General features: G+C 40.7%; 1 protein-coding gene across 4 annotated transcripts in view; it reads right to left on the bottom strand.

Moving 5' to 3' along the window:
• The window catches only part of SGCD (sarcoglycan delta), an 827,683-nt gene that overhangs the window by 349,475 nt on the left and 464,500 nt on the right, over positions 1–13,708 (bottom strand). Inside the window, exon 1 of one of the 4 annotated variants that reach the window (XM_074313833.1) lies at positions 5,798–5,921. The exons of the other annotated variants lie outside the window; for them this stretch is intronic. The gene's annotated coding sequence lies outside the window, so the exon portion shown is untranslated. Of the gene's footprint in view, positions 1–5,797; positions 5,922–13,708 lie in introns of those variants that run through there. 4 annotated transcript variants of the gene reach the window in all.

The following is a 13,708-nucleotide window of genomic DNA, read 5'->3' as shown; positions in this document are numbered from 1 at the left end:
CTCATCAAAAGAGAGCTTTCTGAGGATGTAACATTTAAGCTGAGACGTGAAGGATAAGAAAAAGACAGCAAGGCAAAGGCTGGGGTAAAAAGTGTTCCAGGCAGAGGAAAGAAAGCAAATGCCCCGTGTGAGCAAAGTCTGTGTGATTGGCTGCAGTGAGTGAAGTGGAGAAGGGCATGAGCTGAAAACGCTGGCTAGAGTCAGATGACGCTGGGCTTTGGAGGCCATATTGAAAAGTCAGATGTTATTGAGAAGGCCCTGAAAGCCTATGGCAGATTGGAAACAAGGGAGTGATAATCTGATTTATAATAGCAGCAATGCCAGACCACGTAGGGGCAGAATAAGTATTTGTTGTTTGATGGTTTACAACAATCTTTTTTCCCCCTGTTTCTATACCAATCATACCTCAAAACACTCCCAAAAGTTGAATAATTCAGCAAAATGAATTTCAACCCATCTAACATGTCCCTCTAGGAAGCTTTCTTGCATTTGAGGGGGTGTATCGGCATGCGAATTTTAAAAAGGAGTCTCTGTATTCAAATTCACCTTTTTTTCTTGAGAATTACAAGACAGGAATACTTTTCATCAGATTTTGGGAACAACTTTACATTATTACACAACATATTTTAGTCATATATATCATTTCTCTAAAGATTTCCTAATTTTTTCTAAGTATTTAAAACTTTTCAACGCCAATGGCACCTAAACAATGATATGTGTATGTATGTGTGTGTATGTAATTCTGTTTATCTGTCTGTCTGTCTGTCTATCTGTCTGTCTAACTTAGTATACATTTGTTCAATGAGTGAATAAAAATAAAGCAAATGCTAAATAGCAAAGTGTATACTCCAGCCATAAGTAAACAGCTATAAGATTAGAAACAAAGGAATGAAAACTTATACTTGCCTCCCTTTCCAAAGATGCATGCAATTATACTCACATTAACTAGGCTGAAATCCAAAAGATTACTGTATTCTTTCCTGAGGCTATTTTCAGTGTTCACCTGTTTATAAACAAATTCAGGTGACTTAAAGATAATCTGTTTCTTGCATACAAAATGCAATAGGATTACATTCCCCAAAGAATGAATATAGTGAAACTTTCTGTCATTTTGCCACTAGATAAGAAGGAACTATGATACCAATAGTCAAGGCAATGTCGTAACATAATAACCACCTATAATAATGGGCTAATTACAGTTGCCAAATATAATAGATGTAGGGTTTCCAAGGAAGGTGATCTGGGTGGGCGTATTATTAAAACATGATTTTGAGAGCCATAACCTCTTTCAAATCATCATACCTGGAATCACATACCATTCTAGAATCCAGGCCTGGTGCTAATTTAATGTGACAGTCTCAAGGAGAAGATCCACTTTTATGACTTGGACTTGGGAAGGACCTCTCCTTAGGCTGTGTGACCTTGTGTCCCTTCTGCACTGCAGCCACCAGCAGCCCTGCTGTGACTGTCTGATGCCTAGACAAGCTTTTCCAATGGCCTCACAAATGCCCAGCATCAGACATAGGAGCCACAGAGGGATTTGCACAAAGCGCGTGGTTGCTGTGAAATTGTCACAAGGATCCCTGAGTCAGGCCCAGCCTAAGTGGCCCCTGGCCCCTGCAGCTGCTGCTCCTCTAATTAAGGAAGCTGCATTCGATGCCCAGTTTAACCACACTGAGCTTCAAGGTGATGGGTCCCACCTCTTTGACAAGCCTTTGACATCTTAATGCAGAAGCCGGCCTGATCAGACTCAAGTGGTCAGAGATTTTATACCATGTTACCTTCCCATCCTAAATCTGGCCAGTACCAACCAGCTACTAGAGAATCTTATACTTTTCCCTCTTCCAACATTGCATCAGTTGATACATGAATGATGGAAGGTCTTGGGGCAGAAACATACACAGCGGGCACACGTTGGGAGGCTGCATACATATTCTAGAATCATACTGTTTGAAGCCATCACTTTTTGTCTGCACTCAGTGCTTTATTTCAGCAGGGTTCTTCTTCAGGAGAAAAACAAGTGTTTTCCTTCCAAATAAAATATCTGGAAAACAGTGACAGTATCTGCATTATCAACCTGCTGTGCGAGAATGCATTATGTTTTGAGGGGCGATTAAAAAACAATCAGTAACCTTCTAAAGACATGTCAATGCCATCAAGTTTCCTGGTGATTTTTCTTTGGGGCCTGTAAAACTTTATGGGCCATGGTCTTCTCTACTAATGGGGTAGAGCTGAGAACAGGGAAGCATTTCACAAATGCTTGCTGGACTCTTCCACCCACCAGGCTTCATAATACCTTGTTCTATAAGGGAACTTAGGGGAGTGCTAATGAGTGTAACACTATGTTATATATTGTGGGGGAAGAAACATGGCAAAACAGACTGGGCCTTCCAGAAAATTCCCAGTCTGGATCTGTTTTCAACAGGAAAAAAAAATTGTTTTTCTCATCCGCCATGTGCTAAGTACCACAGTGGATCCTGGAGATACCTAGGTCTTCAAATGGATGAATATGATTGTATTTCTGCTTTCATCAAGCTTGTGTTTAATGGGAGAGATGGACAATAAACAAGTAAATGGAGGAAACTATTAGAACTAAAGTTAGGTGCCAGGAAGAAAACAGGATTCCATGAAGGCCCACACTGGTCATTCTGACCAAGTGACAATTAAGGTGAGGTGTAGAGGTGGAACAAGCTTATAGAGAGAGGCTGTGGGGCTGCACCTTACAGGTCATGGTAGGGAGTAAAGAATTACGTTATCAGCCAGATGAATAACTATATTATCTTATTTAGAAATAAGACAAGTGCTACAAATCAAGTGAGCTAGGGTTTGTTGGTGATGACGCGGTACGTGAAAATTTCCAATACATTTAAAAGTAAACATGAATTTCGTCATTGTATATGATTGTAACCAGTTCACATAAATAGTGGAAGGCAGTTACCTCACAGGCTCCTCGCCGTTTTTAGAGTTTGTTATGGAATCTGAGTCATTTTGGATTGTTTTGGCATATAAACAGTTTTCCATTAGCCATGTTAATTTTGAGGTCTCTGATTGAAAACTATCTGCTTTCAAGGATTGTTTTCATTCAGGCATCCATACAAGGCATTAGTCTTGGATTACTAATGCTTGGCACAATTTAGAAAATTGTAACAAACTCATCATTTTTACTTTTGATGTAACGATGAACATTTTTTTCCTTGTAAAATTCATCCAGGACAGTAAATAACTATTAGTAATTGCATGTTTTGCACTTAACATTTGAAACCACAATTATTTTTGTACTAACCTAATACTTATGCGAAATGATCCAGGAACATCATGTTCTCTTTAAACAAATATTTTGATTAATTTAAAAGTTAGGTATTCCATATTTTAGTTTTCTAAGAATTTGATTATGTAAGTTTTGAACATTTTACACTGAAAAAAAATTAGACAAGTGCATGTATTTAAAAGAACCAAAGAACATACATTTAAGAAAATCCCTTTTTCATTCACACTTTTAGCTTCTCTCCTCAGAGGCAACCATAACCATATATGTATTTTTTTATCCTATAGAAATATTTAACACATATTCATGCTTTACTCAATATATACACTGAGTTCATACTCACATGTTTAATTTTTTTTCTTTTCTTTACACAAAAGGGCATATTGTATGTTCTTTATTGTTCCAAATCTAGGTTGGTCCACTCAATAGTGATTGTCCCATAAAAACATACATAGTGATAGTCTCATAGAAACATAGTTTTAAATTGCATGGATACATGATATTTAACCTAACCAACTCCTTAGTGATGAACAGTGAGGTGGTTTCTAGTAATTTTCTGTTCCCAGTGCTTATTCAAATAAAATAAATACGTGTCGGGTCTTCCTATAAGCTGGCACTAGATATTTAGCAGTGAAAGGACAGATTCCCGCCTCTTGGACCTTCCCTTCAAGTGGAGGATATGATAAGCAGATAAACAAACAGACGTGTAACTTTTCATACTTATTACTAGGAGTAAATCTTATGAAGGAAAAGGGAAAGCTGGAAAAAGACAATGACTAGGGAGACTCTGGTCTATAGCATAAGGAGAGCCTCTCTTAGTGGAGAAATACAAATAATTAAAATACAAATAATTAACAGTAAGAAAGTAAAGCATGAGGACATGTGGGGGGTGCGGTCCTGTTAGAGGAAACAGCACCAACAGGTGCAAAGGCTGTGAGGTGGGTGCGGCCTTGGCATGTCTAAAGGGCAGTGTCACTAGATCAGAGTGAACAAGAGGGAGAGTGTGTGACAATAAGCTTGCAAGCGCAGGCAGAGGGTTGTACACCGGGTCTTGTGAGCCATAGTATAAGCCTGGTATAGTGCTGATGGTGAGAGTCACTTTCAGAGAACTGAGGGATAGGAAAGAGAGAAGCAGATTTTCACTTCGGGTCACTCCAGCTGTTCTCTAAGGAATGGGACTGCAAGGGATGAAAATGAACGTGGAGAAACCGGGGGCATGTGACCACTACTCTTGCCCAGACAGCGTAGCCCAGACCAGGGTAGAGGTGAGGGAGAAAGTGGCAAGTTGCTGTATTTGGAATCCATTTGGAAGATAGAGCTCATGGGATTCACTGCTGCCTGAGACATACAGTGTGTGCAAGGAAAGGACAGGAGTCAAGGACAAGGCCAGAGTTCCGGTGTGAGCAGTGAGGTGAACGAAGGTGCCATCCATCAGGACGGGGACCATTCGGAGAATAGTAGGCTCATGGGGCGGGAGCAAATGGAGTGTGTGGAGGGGAGACAGAGAGCTCTGTGTCATCACACTGATTTTGAAATGCACAGAAGAATCCAGGGGGTGGCATCACCAAGCCACTTCAAAATGCATCTGGAATTCAAGGGGAAGAACGGGCTTAGAGATTAAACATTTAAGTCTCCTGCATATGAGTATTATTTAAAGCCATAGGAATGGAACGTAAATGTTTCCCATATGTCCAGATGTATCTCTCAGAGAAGCCCTGAGAAACTAAATTGCTAGATCAAATTGTGTGAGTGTGTGTGTCTATTTGTGCATGTGTGTGTGTGTGTATATATTATATACATATATATATGTTTCCTTATAGATATCATTAAAGTTCTCTTCCAAAGTACATCACTTATATATAAATTCAAAATATTTATCTCTGACGCATTAGAAGACACTTCAGTATAATTATGAACATTAATTCATACTGTCCTAGAGATTTAGATTTGTGAAGTGCCGGTTGAAGTAGTTTCAGACAGAAATACATTTGTGGAACACACACATACATTTGTATGAGGCATTATCAGATATATGAGCTCATACATTTCTGACAACACTCTAGGAGATCGATGGTATTAAAACTACTTCATAAATTAAGACACGGAGGTCCTAAAGAATGAAAGAATGCTCTGGAGGAATCCAGTTGGTTAGGGTGTAGACTCCAACTCAGGCCTGATCTCCTTGCCATTACCCATAGAATGAGGCAGACTTGGCTTTCCCCAACGAGATGCAAGTGTGAAGAATCACCACCTAGGTATGCATTTAGTGTGGAGTGCACACAAACACGGCCATCACCTCACAACACAGATGCCTCAGCTCATGGCAGTGGCAGGAGGCAGTGATGGGAGAAACAGACAACAAACATGACCACCATGTTTGACACTTATGTTAAACAGAATGAGTGCTATGAGGAAAAGACAAAAAAAAAAAAAAAAAAGAGAGAGAGAGGCAAGAAAACGGGGATCAGCAGTGCTGGGGGTGGGGTGGGGAGCAGAGCAGCTTCACATTTGAAAAGCATGGGAAAGGCTGACCTCATGGAGATGGTGCTATCAGACCAAAGACTTGAAGGAACCTTGAGAGTTGTTGAAGATTTGGCTGTTCATAAAACACACACATTTTCAACATGGTCCTTGATGTTGCAAGTTCAGGGCCAGAAAAGAGTATGTAAACTGAACATTCCTGAACAGAAAAAAAAAAATTTCAAACAACTGACTGTAAATTTAATAGCCCTTTTCACAGCTTTCTTCATAGGAGAGACAGATCCTTTTCAAGAAACCAGCTACCCTGTGTGGTACAAGGTCTGTGCTGCCTGAATCCCCGTGGATGATTCTGACCAGAACCAGATAATGACAACTGCAGTCAAGCCACTACAGCTTTGCTGTGACCTGGGGACCAAGCTGTGTAATAATATAACAATGAGCACGACACAAACACTTAAGATCAAAGAATGAGACACAAAGCTTGAAGGGAACATGGACAATACAAAGTTCAAACTATTACTTAGCAGATGCGAAAACCAGTTCAGGGAGGTGAAATGACTGAATCAAGATCACAGAGTGAATCAGTGACAAGACCAAAGTCAGCTAAACCAAAACCCAGGATGTTTCCTAAAAATCCCAGGCTTCAATCTTTTCAACCTAAACTCCTATTAGATATCACTTTCATCAAACACTACACATATGCATTTTGAACAATATCCAAAGGCAAATCACAACAAAACCATCGGTTTCCTAATACAAAAAAAAAAAAAAGCATCTAAAACTGATGACAAACACTTGAGTAATGGTTGCCATGTGCTAGACACTGTTCTAAATGCTTTACTCAACTTGTTTAATCCTCACAGACATATAATTATGAGGTAGGTATTATTTATTATTGCCCTCATTTTACAGCAGAGGCCTCTGAGAAACTAAGAGGTTAAGTAACCTACCCAAACTCACTCAGCTTGTTAAAGACATAGCAAGAATTTGAACCCAGAGTACCTGGCTGAAAAAACTGTTCTCTCAATTCCTATGTTAAATGCTTCCAGATGTATGTATATTTGTGGTCAGAACAGCATGGTTACTGATTCAAAAAATCTTTTGTTAACAGTTTTAGCTAGTATTTCTCAACATGGGTATTAATTTCAAGTCGATTCATCAAATACTTATTGAGCAACTACTATAATTCAGCCAGGGTGCATATTACTCTCTCTATAGGCATTTTCCCCCAGGTAATAAACCATCTTTGATATGTCTCTGAAACTTATAAGCTTTTACCACATCATGAAAAACAGCTACAACAAATTAGATACATCCTTTTATAGTGATTCGATAGTTCTATAAAATTAGCATTGATCCAGTAGATTCTCTCCTGACGATTGTGTTCGGTAAGGATCTTTAACTATTACCTAAGCTCTCAAACACTTGCAATGAAATCTGTGGTCTGAAAGGAAATGCTCATCACCTCATTTTTAGTCATGTTATTATTTTTTAAATCCAAGTGTCTAGAAACAAGCATGATAACAATAATACCTAAAACGTTATTATACAGTTGGATAAGCACCTCGTATGCCTTCACATATGTCTGTTGAGGTATATCTCACTTACAGTGAAATTCACATATACTAACTATCCAGCTCAAGTTTTATGAATCTGTACATCTGTATAAACAATATTCAATCAAGATAGGGACTATTTCCATCACCCTAGAAAGTTCCCTCATGCCCCTTCCTAATCAACCCCCATCCCCAGAGGCAGGGACTGTTCTGGATTCTATGACATTTAAAATTTGTAATCTTATGTATAATCATATGATGTGATTTTCCAAGGAATCTCTGACTCTGAGACTTGGGCTCTTGACCACCGTGCTGCTTACTGCATTTCTTCTTGGTAGATACTTATCCCATCTCAACACTGTCCTCTAAGAGAATCAAGTCATAATACCTGACCTTCTCTCCTATGCATCTAGAATGGTACTATATGCACCACCCTTGAAACAACTGAACAAATGGTCACTCGAATTTTCCACATTCTGAGGGTCAGATGAGTTGAGAGCTTATTAATGTCAACACCTACAGATAAGGAAGGTGGAGCCAGTGGATGAAGTCGATACACACCTACTCAGGAACAGGAACTGCCCAGATCCCACCAACTGCCACGCTGTGTGAAATCAGACCGGGGATGCCCATCTTCAGCTTTTTCTAGAGTTGTACGTAATATCTCAATATGTTTAAATACTTTGTAACTAAGTCAATTAAAACAAAAAACAAAAAACAACAACAACAACAAAAACCCACAAACATAATGAACCAAAATGTGCCTAGAGGCCAGCCCTCGGATTGCTAGTCTGTGACCTGCCTCTGCCTGGGAAACTCCAGTGGGCACGTGACCCAGAAGTGAGGCCCCAAATCTTCCATGGTCATGGCCAACTTTAGGAGTTAATGTTTGTCATTACATGGTCAAAGTTATGCTGTCCAGACTCCGGTCTATTACCAACACTCCTGACCAATGAGAGCAGCAGATGACTTCAGGAGACACATACTACACAAACAAGAGAGAGAAAAACAGGCAACAGGAAGATGGAACAGAATGAAAAATAGAGGGAAAGAGCTAGGAGGAGTCAGAACAAGAGAGATGGTAGAAGAACAGGCAAGAAAGGATCAGCTGTCTCCAGGCTCTAAGCAGTCTGCTCTCATGGAATGCATCAGGCCCAGTACCACAACCCCAACCAGAGTTAAGACAATGGGGTGGTGCTGACTGATCTGCCTGGAGAAAGGAATGAACCCTGGAATTTATTTACTTGAGCTTTAATGAGAGGAGTTTCAGTGGCTGAATACCTCAACCCCAGCAAGTAACTACAGGGTTTCAGAAGTTCAGACACGTATTACTCAGAAGTCAGGGTGCTGACAAGAGTCTGATCCTATCACTCCGGCCAGGGAAAGTGTTTTGAACAAAGAGAGTTTCTAATCCATGGCAATGTAGTTTTTTATCTGGAAGCTGTGCTTGCTTTAAATAGGTGTCATCGCATTATTGGTTTTAAAAGGAGAAAAAAGTCATCATTCCACACCCACCCGTATATCCAGAGCTCCATTAGGACAACCACCAGCAGAGACTTCCAAGCAAACTGACCTCACAGGACTTACACACTTAGTGAACCGTGGACACACGTCCCTCACCCAGTCCTGCCGACCTGTCTGACAGACAACCCTGGGGCCACAGCTTACGTGGCTTCCTTTACATAAGACGGTTCAAACTTGACAACAAGAATGTGAAGCTGTAATGAAGATGACTGCCTTTCGGTGTAGCTGCAAAGGTGAAAGAAAGAAGACAGGGGAATCTGCAGAGAAATTTAGGCAACACAGAAAAAGTAACCTGGACGATTCCGTGTGAAACATTCTCTCCTCTGCTGATTGCCTCAAGTCTTCATTGTATCTTGATCTGCCTATTGCATTCTTTGTCAACGTGGCTCATGCTGACTCAGTTAATATTAAGTATAGATAGCTAAAATACTTAACTCCTTACTGTGTGCAAGGCACCATGCTAAGTGGGTTACACGCACAATCTCACATCACACTATGAGGTAGATACTACCATGTCCATTTTCAAGATGATACAACTATGCACATGGAGATGACGTAACTTGTCCAACGTCACACAGCCAGGATCACAGTCCTGGGTTGTCTGCCTCGGAGCCTGGGCTCAGTTTACAATATGCCCTGTTTCCCCGAAAATAAGACCTAGCTGGACAATCAACTGTAATGCGTCTTTTGGAGGAAAAATTAATATAAGACCCGGTCTTATATTATATTATGTAACACCCAGTCGTATAAGACCCGGTATTATATTATATTATATTATATTATATTATATTATATTATATTATATTATATTATATTATATTATATTATGTATTATATAAGATCAGGTCTTATATTATAGTAAAATAAGACTGGGTCTTATACTAATTTTTGCTCCAAAAGATGCATTAGAGCTGATTGTCCGGCTAGGTCGTATTTTCGGGGAAACACAGTAATCACTCTTCTTCTGCTGCAAGATCACTCCCACCTCCCATTCTTCTTTCTTACTGTGCTTTCTCCCTTACAATTATCCTTTTCCCTTTGGGTTAACAGCTGCATGGTGTCCTGTTCATGGTAACATCATTCCATGGGGTCAAGGGGCACATGACATGTCAGATGACTGCAATTGAGAGCAGGGAACTGAATTTTTGTCAGAAGGATGCTAACTGGAATGTTAAAAGATATTGGTGCGGGAATAGGTGAAATAATTCAACTAAGACATCCATACAGAAATAGGAGAGTTGAGGGATTATAAAAACCATAGATTATGAGAAATAGAAAATCTGATTCCATTTCACGGATGGGAAAACTGAGATCCAGCTACCAGTGGAGTCAGGACCTATGACCACCTTCTGACCACCTCTACCTTCTCTTCACCTCAGCTCTGCACCAAGAACCACTACCACCCTCAAATGTAATTTAAGGACTATGACAGTAGCCTATATAGTTTTAGAGATTACGACATGGGTTACAAAGTACAGGGACACGGATTTGGCCCAATCTGGGGAGGTTTGAGATGAGAAACAACGCTCCCAGCTGCTTCAGTGTAGGGAGGTTCTCTGTCATCACATCTGGCTGGCATCTGTGAACATAGTTACAAATGGAACCCTGCAGTGGACAATGATTTAGCCATAACTACATTAAACAAACTCAGTCTGTGGACCAGTGTCTTACTGGCTTCAACACAGTCACTCAGGGAACTTTTAAAAATAGAGCACTTCTTAATTCTAATCTCAGAAATGCTAATTCAGGAGACTTTGAGAAACAATGGGACCAGGTAATTTCTGAGGGACTGTCTAACAGTAAGATTCCACTGCAATGTTACTGTCTCTAGCATGGCTTCCGAAGAATCACTCAGCTGTTACTGAGCCATGCATATAACATGCAGTCCACGCCGGACTCAGAGTCAAGGAACAAGAAGCATTACCCTCTCAGACTGCCTGTGTTCTTTTCTGGTCTCAGGGTCCACTTCTTTACAATGGAAGAAACGGATTATTAGAGCAGTGTTTTTCAAATGTACTTGTTCATTGATTCATTTTTTTTTAAGCATTTCTGGCCCAAACTATCCATGTCTGCCCCACAGACATCCTCCCTGCTGTTCGCTGCTATGAGAATTCTGTTCATTATTAGGCAGAAAGCCCTTGATCTGAATCTGTGGGCTCCTAGTCCACACTCAGAAGGTGGGACATAATTAATTGGCCTAAATCTCTCATGGTAATATCATTCCATGGGGCCAGTGAGCACGTGGCCATGGGGCCAATTCTGGTTGGGTAGTCTGAGACACTAGGGGAAGTCTATATGGGAGGGGTGAAAAGGGGCAAGGCTGATGAGGCTAAATATTTATCACCTTCCTGTCCTGCCACCATTGCCCCGACCTGAACATGACACATAGAGATGAGCGTGGGGAGTTGAGCTCAAAGGCTGAGGATGGTGGGACAGAAAGGAATCTCTGGTCCTCGGGGACACTGCTCACCTGCTGCTACTGTCCTGGACTGTCTAGGTGTGGTCCTCATCTGTACGTGCAAAAGTGAGCTCTTACACATTTAAGCTGCTGTGGGCATAAACTTCTGGCACTCGCCGTCCAATGTCATCTTCACTGACAACAGCATTAAAACTCTTTCCAAATGAAGTACATTGCAAAGCCTCAATATATGTATGCAACAAATAAAAGTGGCTGGCCAACATCAGAAATGCAGACCGGGTGTTTTCAGGGCTGTTCCCCCCCAGAGTTCCACAGGGGTTCCTCCAGGGAACAGAACGGGCCATGATCAGCATCTCTTAAGGAGGGGTGCCCAAGTCACCTGGGGTCTGAGAGTTCTCTACCAAATCTGTTCCTGTATTTTTCTTTGCTTTTGATGTGCTTATTTTATTTATGTGAATTCTGTCCTAGCAAATGTAGATCTGAGGTACGACCACTGGCTACTACTGCACAGTTTGGGTGTCTGAGTTTGTCTTCACTGTATGATCTTGTTGGCAACAAGTGATGCCATTCTGTCACAAATAATGAGAAAGGAACAGAGTGTGTTATAACACAAAATGGCACATTCCCTGCAGGTGCAGGTCGAAGGACATGATGGCAGCAAGTGAAAGTAGATCTAAGGACAAAAAAGTCATGAAAGAATCAAGTGTCTGTCCAAAAGGCAGGAATATGAATGCACTGAAATAAAAATAACCTCCAGGTAACTGTCAGTCCCATGTTCATGATGAAAGCTTTATTAAACTCTAGTAAACCTCTACGTAAGAAACCAATTTTGATAATCTGAATATTACTATTATGTAGTTTTTCTTTTGTATTTAATTCATACAATTGTTTTAGTGTTATAGCTGTGCAACAATGATTAAAACAGAGGTAATATCTTCGCTTCTAGGGATAATATCTAAGTGGGTATTTTTGGTTTGTACATATTTAAATGACAATAGAATAACAAAATCAACAACGGACGCATGGATCTTTTTTCCACTGCTGTTAAAAGGAGTTGCTATATTAGTGAAGCTCAAGAAATTCTGAACTACAGAATAGCCTGAACCCCTTCCAGAGGGTGAAATCCATGATCCCAGGAACCTCCCTCTATTATGAAACAAATATTAAAAATAGCTCCACCAACAATGTGGTACACTCCCTCGGGGATGGTTTTTAAAATAATATAAATAAATATAATTTAAAGAAATTCATTCATTAAAATAAAGCATATATAACATTTTATATTCCTTTTCAAGAATTTGTCTTAATAACAAAGTGCAGAGCCTTCAACAAGTTTTGCTCACTGCGATCACTGACCCACCTCCAGCTGGCGCCTTCACTCAACATCCACCCTGCAGGAATATCTCTGGACGGAACAAATAAGAGTTAAAAATAAGGCCTTAAGGGCCTGGGCCCTCCTTGCTTAGGAAATCTGAACCCTTGGGCAATGCCATTCTTACAAAATGTGCTTTCTGATTACTTCCAGAAGTCACAGCAGGACAGCCTGACCATGGGGTCTCCTATTGTGAAGAGGGTGAAATAATTTTCTGCACTGAGGCCATGGTTTATCCACACACTTCAAATCAAACAAATCATTGCCTGCTGGTTTTTGCTGTATCGAGACTGTATTTTAGATCTGGCCACTGACGCCCGACATCCCCTCTGCCCTGGCTGCCGAGTTTGAGGTATGGCCACACCTCTCTCCACGTTGCCGGCACCTCTGCCCTGGATTCCTCTACCCTCCACTCAGTTTTGTTTCTTTCTTTCTTTCTTTTCAAAAAGTCAAGGGAGCTTGATTTTTTTCCCTCCTATGCTTCTAAAGAGGGGAACTACAGAGTTCTTGCAAATTTTAGGCACTACAGCTCGTAATCCTGCAACCTGTAGTTGCCATTTCACGCCTGTTCTGCTCAATGCTTGCCACGCACTAAATTTAGAGGAGTATGACATTAGAGCTCCCTTGCGTCTCCTTTTTCACTGGCAGTGGGCTTGGCTACAGTTCAGGTCAGTTCCTAGTCTATCTCGGCATTTTGCTCACTCAATAGGCACTTAGGAAAAACACACAGTGTAGCCACTCTCTCTCCTGACTTCCAACAGAACCCCTTTCTTATTCATGTCCTACGGTTCCCAAACTCTCCCCATCCCAACCCAACACAAAGATGAGGTTGATGAAGAAAAGTTTTGTGTGTCATCTCTTAGAATATGAAAACCTGTTGCAGGTCATTTCCCAAATTCCCTCCTCCAAGTGGAAAACTGGGGAGAAAATAAAATTGTTGGTTGGATGCCAACTGGATAACAACAGGACACAATGCCTGCCCACTCATCGTAGGTCCTACACAGAGAAAGATGAGAAACTCCCACACTGCTCTCCTCCTACACCCATTAATCTTACTCTCTACTATTAGCTACTTGTTGAGAGATTTTAGA

The sequence above is a fragment of the Rhinolophus sinicus genome, linkage group LG10 (assembly GCF_036562045.2).
Source record: "Rhinolophus sinicus isolate RSC01 linkage group LG10, ASM3656204v1, whole genome shotgun sequence".
In the NCBI taxonomy this organism is placed as follows: domain Eukaryota; kingdom Metazoa; phylum Chordata; class Mammalia; order Chiroptera; family Rhinolophidae; genus Rhinolophus; species Rhinolophus sinicus.
Note: the sequence above shows the minus strand (reverse complement) of the source record. Positions and strands in the feature narration are given on the sequence as shown.